Genomic DNA, 6,000 nt, shown 5'->3' on the forward strand with positions numbered 1-6,000 from the left:
CGTGTAATGATTTTTATTTTATGACTTGTCAATTATGCTCGTCATAGAGTCATGTTATACCATACTAATTTTTGTATAGATGCTATTATCAAAGTGGCCAGGAGAGCTAGAAGTCGTAGGCGGCTGGATGGATGGATGGATGGATGGATGGACGAACGGACGGACGGACGGACGGACGGACGGATGGATGGATGGATGGCGACTTTGCCCGCATGCACGCATGCATGCATGTGGGCAAAGTCACCGAAGTTCGGAACAAATGTTTCGAATTTAAAATGGCGACTTATTTTATAGCTTTTGCTGGTCTTTTGGCGATATTCACTTAAAAGCCAGTGGCGATTTCAGGGAGGTGTTTTTTCCGGTATTTTACAATCTCTACGTGCGTTATGCCTGCGGTTCAATGCTGCTCAAGCAGCGATAACACGACCAGCCCGTGGTGGGCCTGGTTGGCGTCGGCAGCCTTCGCCGACCAGCTGGCCATGGTTCTCCTGGCGGAGGAATATCTACAGGTCTTTGTGTGGCCTCCGATAAAGTTGTTTCTCTCTCTTAAGCGAGTACGAAGTAACGCGAAAAGGGGGGGGGGGGGGGGGTCTCTTGAACATCAACCTTGATTTTTCATTCCAAGGGTGCGGTCTAGATAGCTGGCGTGCGTGCTGTCTCTGCAGGCATCAGCGGGCAGCTCATCTACTCTTTTATGAGCTGCGCTCTTAACACAAGAAGACTGGAAAAAGTGTTTCTCTCCCTGAAGCGGCTCTCCTCTTACACCAGGATTTTGCAGAGTTGCGTGAGATTCTATCCAAAGGAGTTAGCTGCTTTCGTATAATTGTAAAATTAGTTGCTATCACATTCGTTGCTTCGCCATTGCGTTTAAACTTATTTCTTTCTTTCTCTTAGTCTGAGTCGTGGCCATGTTAACGTTTGTTACTATTTTTTTAACTTTCGTGCCCCTGTGATCATCATTTCGAACGAGTATCCATCCTTCGTGAAGTGACTGGTATCGACACCAAGGTATCGATACAGCGCTGTGTTCACAATACTCGAAAATTATTATAAAAAGAATGAATAGTCTATTTTCAGAAGTATGGAAAAACGTGAACCCAACATTGAACCAAGCCTAGGTAAACGAGCCAGTTGCCTCATGAAAGCCGTTAAGACTGCGAGCAATAGTAGGAACGTTTCTTCGCGTCTCCAATATGCTTTTGGCTATGTTGGTACTCAAATAAATGAATAAATAAATAAGGAAACGCTTGCTAGTCGAACAAGTGCACTCAAATGAACGTAACCTGAGCCATCAGCCATGTGAGTCAGGGCTTAGTACTGACTTAGTTCCGGTATTCCCGCGTATTACACATGAGCGCTATATAGTGTTATAGCTTTTGCCGCGGTGACCTTACGATGGAACCCTCTGCGATATATTCAACAGTAGAGCTGTTTAAGCTGGCCGTAATCTGCTTAAGGGAACTGCGGCCATTTTGTGATATTCATCGATTTCAATAAACTTTCAACGTGTGTTCTCGTCGGTATCGTGGTGATAGGTGCCCAGTTATACAACCGTAAGTAATTTAGTTTTTTTTTTAGAAAAGCAATCTAAAAAAATGATAGCCCATTCTAATGGCCCACTTGTAAACGTGGGCCATCCTCCACCCGCCTGGCCCCAGTGAGCATGACGCGAGCATGGTTTAGTTTTGTCAGCTGCATACAGCGTGTTAGTCGTCGTTAGCATAGGGTCATGCATGCTCTATGTTGGGCAACGAGGAGATCGATTCGGGGCGCGTCAGATGCTTCTCGCGCACGTGGATCCAAATAAAAAGCTCATGCTTCCGCGCTCAGATAGTAGCTGCGATCATCACTGAAGTTGTCACTGGTAAGTTCAGACGAGCGGGCACACTTTGATTCTGCGTCGGATGACATTGCCAACTTTCTTTTCGTGCGTCAGAAGAGGCGCGTGAGCTATGCTTACACTCTGGCCAGCCGTGGTGGTGTGTAGCTGATTTCGTGACGTCATAGGATAGATTTCGTGACGTCATACGTTACCCACCATGGAGGATGGAGCAGCTTCCTGTTTCGGTTTCTGTTGTGACTCAATTTTAATTGCTGAATTGAAATTATTGACTATCTATAGGCAAAATGAAGCAATCTAGTTGTTTCAAAACTCTCAGTACTACTTTAAAGCGGCATTATCTAAGTGGAATCGAAAATGTCCCGGTGTTCCCCTTTAACTTAAAAAAAAAAACTCCGCATTGCCATTACGTGATGACGCGTTGCCTATAATAACCTATTGCACAGCCTTGCACCTGTATGTATCGCTAGACCGTATACGCTGCTTCGTCACTGCCGTCGCCAGCCCAGCTGTCTGGATACTGCGCGCAACCACTGGGTCGTGCTGGGTGATACGTCACGGCCGACTGCACATGCGCTCTTTGGTTATGTATCAAGCCAGTGCGTGGCAGAGATGTGCGGCACCAGACGCAGACATTGAGAGACCGCAGAATGTTCGCACTGCAGATCAGAAAGTCGCTTACCTCGAATCGCGGTGTGCTGCCAAACGAGACTGCTGGATTCGAAGCGTTTAAAGTAGTCCTTAACGTGGTACAGCCGCAACAGCGAGATGCGACTGTGCTAGATTTTACTGAAAATTGGCGCTACCTGGCATCACTTTGCATAACTTTGCATCACTTCGTACAACCAGCACCAGCTAGGAAGCAATCAGCTGCGCTGTGCCTTAAGCTTTGCGCCCCTGTAGTGCAAGCTTAGCTGGTTTTTTCTTTAGGATATCACATTTATGGCGACGAAATAAAGACAAGGCATCTTTAATGGGTTTCATGACAAATACTACGAAATAAAACTAGAGCTTTGATAATTTGTTATCTAATTTTAATGTATGTCCATTTTAGCCGGCTCATTGCTGCTAAAACTGAGAACTATTTGTCACGAGGTCCTTGGCTTTTCACTTGAACGTCTTTTTTTTCTAAGCGTGTAGATTGAAATTATGCGAAATTCTTCGCGGGTAAAAACTTAGTAAGCGCCCCGCCACGGTGGTCTAGTGGCTAAGGTACTCGGCTGCTGACCCGCAGGTCGCGGGATCAAATCCAGGCTGCGGCGGCTGCATTTCCGATGGAGGCGGGAATGTTGTAGGCCCGTGTACTCAGATTTGGGTGCACGTTAAAGAACCCCAGGTGGTCGAAATTTCCGGAGCCCTCCACTACGGCGTCTCTCATAATCATATGGTGGTTTTGGGACGTTAAACCCCACAAATCAATCAAAATCATCAAAACTTAGTAAGCGCACTGCCGTGACGTCTACGGAAAGAGGTTTAACTGGCACAGTGTAGTCATTAATTAACCACACTCGAATGGAAAGTTTCCATTTGTCATAGATAGATAGATAGATAGATAGATAGATAGATAGATAGATAGATAGATAGATAGATAGATAGATAGATAGATAGATAGAGGAAAGCACTTTGGGTGGTGTACTTCAATTTAAAAAAAAATGTCATCGAAGTAAGAAGTGCAAGTACCAAGTTATTTAATATACAAAATAAAAAGTGGAAGCAAGTAAATCTATTTTAAAACTACGGCCTGTGAAAAATTAACTTCTGCAATCGTAAGTTTAGTTACAACAAGCGTACAATAAAGTCTAAAAAAAGTGTCTGGCCAATGCTTCTGCCGTTCGGCACGGTGCTTGACCAAGAGCGACGCACTTGCGAAAGAATGCTGAACGCTGACATCAGGGCAAAGATTCTTTTGAAGTTCATCCCATTAGTGCAGCTTGGGGTCGGGCACTGCAGGAATGCATAACTCCTACCCTCGCATGCCTTGAGGTGCGACGTTCAGCGATTACTTCTGTTCGTTCTCACCCCTCCACCCTCTCTCTGCCTCCGAGTTCTGCTTTTTATCTTGTTCTTTATTTTGCACTTTTTCCGGTCTTTTTATAATTTAATTTATAACTATCTCGGTTTTCACTCGCTTCTGATTCGGCGTTGCTGTGTGCGACTCTCAAAAGTGATTGTTTTATTATTATTATTATTAGTTTTGTTCCATCGTCGCTCTATGGTTCGGCAACCCGATCTGCATAGCTCAAGTGCTGGGTTAGACGTCAGAGATAACGGTCAAGTCACCAGTTCAAGTGAGAGAGTCGATGAGTCGCCAGTTATTCTGACTTTCTTCTCTCTTGGGGAGGGGATGGTGGGTCTCCTCCCGAATTATGCCAGCGCCACCTCGTCGATGCCAATGCGGGGAGAAGTGCAACGGCGCGGTGACCGCAGCGGCTGTTCTTTCATCAACCGCAGGAATGTCCCGCCGCCTGGTCATGGCAGCGAAGTATTTCATGAATACGCTCTCCAAGATTCCGCAAGTCGAATGCAGATTCCTATCTGGGCACGATAGGGAATTTACATTCTTTAGTATGTAAATGCTTGGGTGTATCTTAATGACGTTCAACCAGAGAGCGCGGATAAGAGTTTCGGCGACTCGGAAGGGAACAAAACGTAGTGGCCACGGTGCCCTCCTGTGAGCTGAAAGAAGCATAGGCAAATAATACTGTTCTGAAAGTTTGGTGGGAGCATTCGAGAAAAAGACATAACAGAGAAAAATAGAAGATTGCCGGTGCAATTGAATAAAACATACAAAGCACTCACTCTATCGAAGTCTCTTTCTTCCTTTTCTTTCCTTCTTTCTTTCTTTCTTTCTTTCTTTCTTTCTTTCTTTCTTTATTTATTTATTTATTTATTTATTTATTTATTTATTTATTTATTTATTTATTTCTTCTTTCTTTCTTTCTTCTTTCTTTTTTTTGCCATTATTTGCCCCATGTACCGCTGCTGCACTCTGGAAAGAAGTGCATTCTTTGAGCGTGCAAATAAATGTCGTTTAGGTCTGTAGGCATAAGTACACCACGAAATAAAAGTGAGAAGGCAACAGGCTGGTATATGGACTTAGAAGCGCAAGGAATTCTTTGGATGCTTGCAGAGTTTTCGAAGTCAAATGAACAAGCATCTGTTGGACAATATACCGCTTAGTTGTCTTTGTTTGGTCACTTACAGGAGAAGCCCGCCCACCTGGTCGAGAAACAAGGAATAACGGATCCTCTAAAGCTGGGGTCTCAAACTCGTCTCAGGCAGTGGGCCATAGTCACAGAATTAAGTTGCGCGAGAGCGGGGGGTTAGCTTCATTTATTACACATTCTCAGCAAATGTTACCACTGGAAAAAAAAAGAGAAACGGTTTCCTTATATCATATACTGTTCACTTCTGAAGAACATCTGGGGCCACGATTCTATCCAACAGTATGTCGATACCGTTCTCCAGCATGAGTAAAATGTAGACGCCAATTTTGATTTACGGTTCTTGTTTTGTGGTTACAGTTCAACGCATGGTGGCCACATGAAGGTTGCATCACGAAAACAATGTTTTAGATGAGCTATGCCTGTGTAGCTTGGGACATGCTTATTAAGGGGAAAAAGTATGAAAACAGGCATGTGCGGGTCGCATGTTTGAGAACCCTGCTATCTAGGGTAGGGTGGGCACAGGTCAGCCGGTTGCGTCTTCTCTCCATCTCTCTCCTTGGTGCGCGAAGGTAGAATTAAAAAGTTACAGCAATATTTCAGAATGTTGCTTTGAGATTGTTCTTCCGGTACTTTATGTGATCATGTGCTGCTTATTTAACTGAATGATAAGTCTAATAACAAAACCGGTCACAAGTTTACAAAGCACTCCCGGACAGTGTCCTGACGCTTAGTTTCACTTCATAGAAATAGGTTTGTTTCTTCAAGGTTAAGCGTATTACAAGTAAAAAAAAAGAAAAACGAGGTTCTTAGTATTGCATTAAAAACAGCGACAGTAGCCGATGCAGCAAGGAGTGAAAAGACGTAGCGCAGACTACTGTGAATATCTCATGCATATATGCGTGAGATATTATTCTATGTAGAGAATTGATTGAGGTGGTTACCTAGCGACAAATATGTGTAAGCTATCACAATGAGCGTAAGAGGAATGCAACG

This window comes from Rhipicephalus microplus, chromosome X (genome assembly GCF_043290135.1).
Source record: "Rhipicephalus microplus isolate Deutch F79 chromosome X, USDA_Rmic, whole genome shotgun sequence".
Classification (NCBI taxonomy): domain Eukaryota; kingdom Metazoa; phylum Arthropoda; class Arachnida; order Ixodida; family Ixodidae; genus Rhipicephalus; species Rhipicephalus microplus.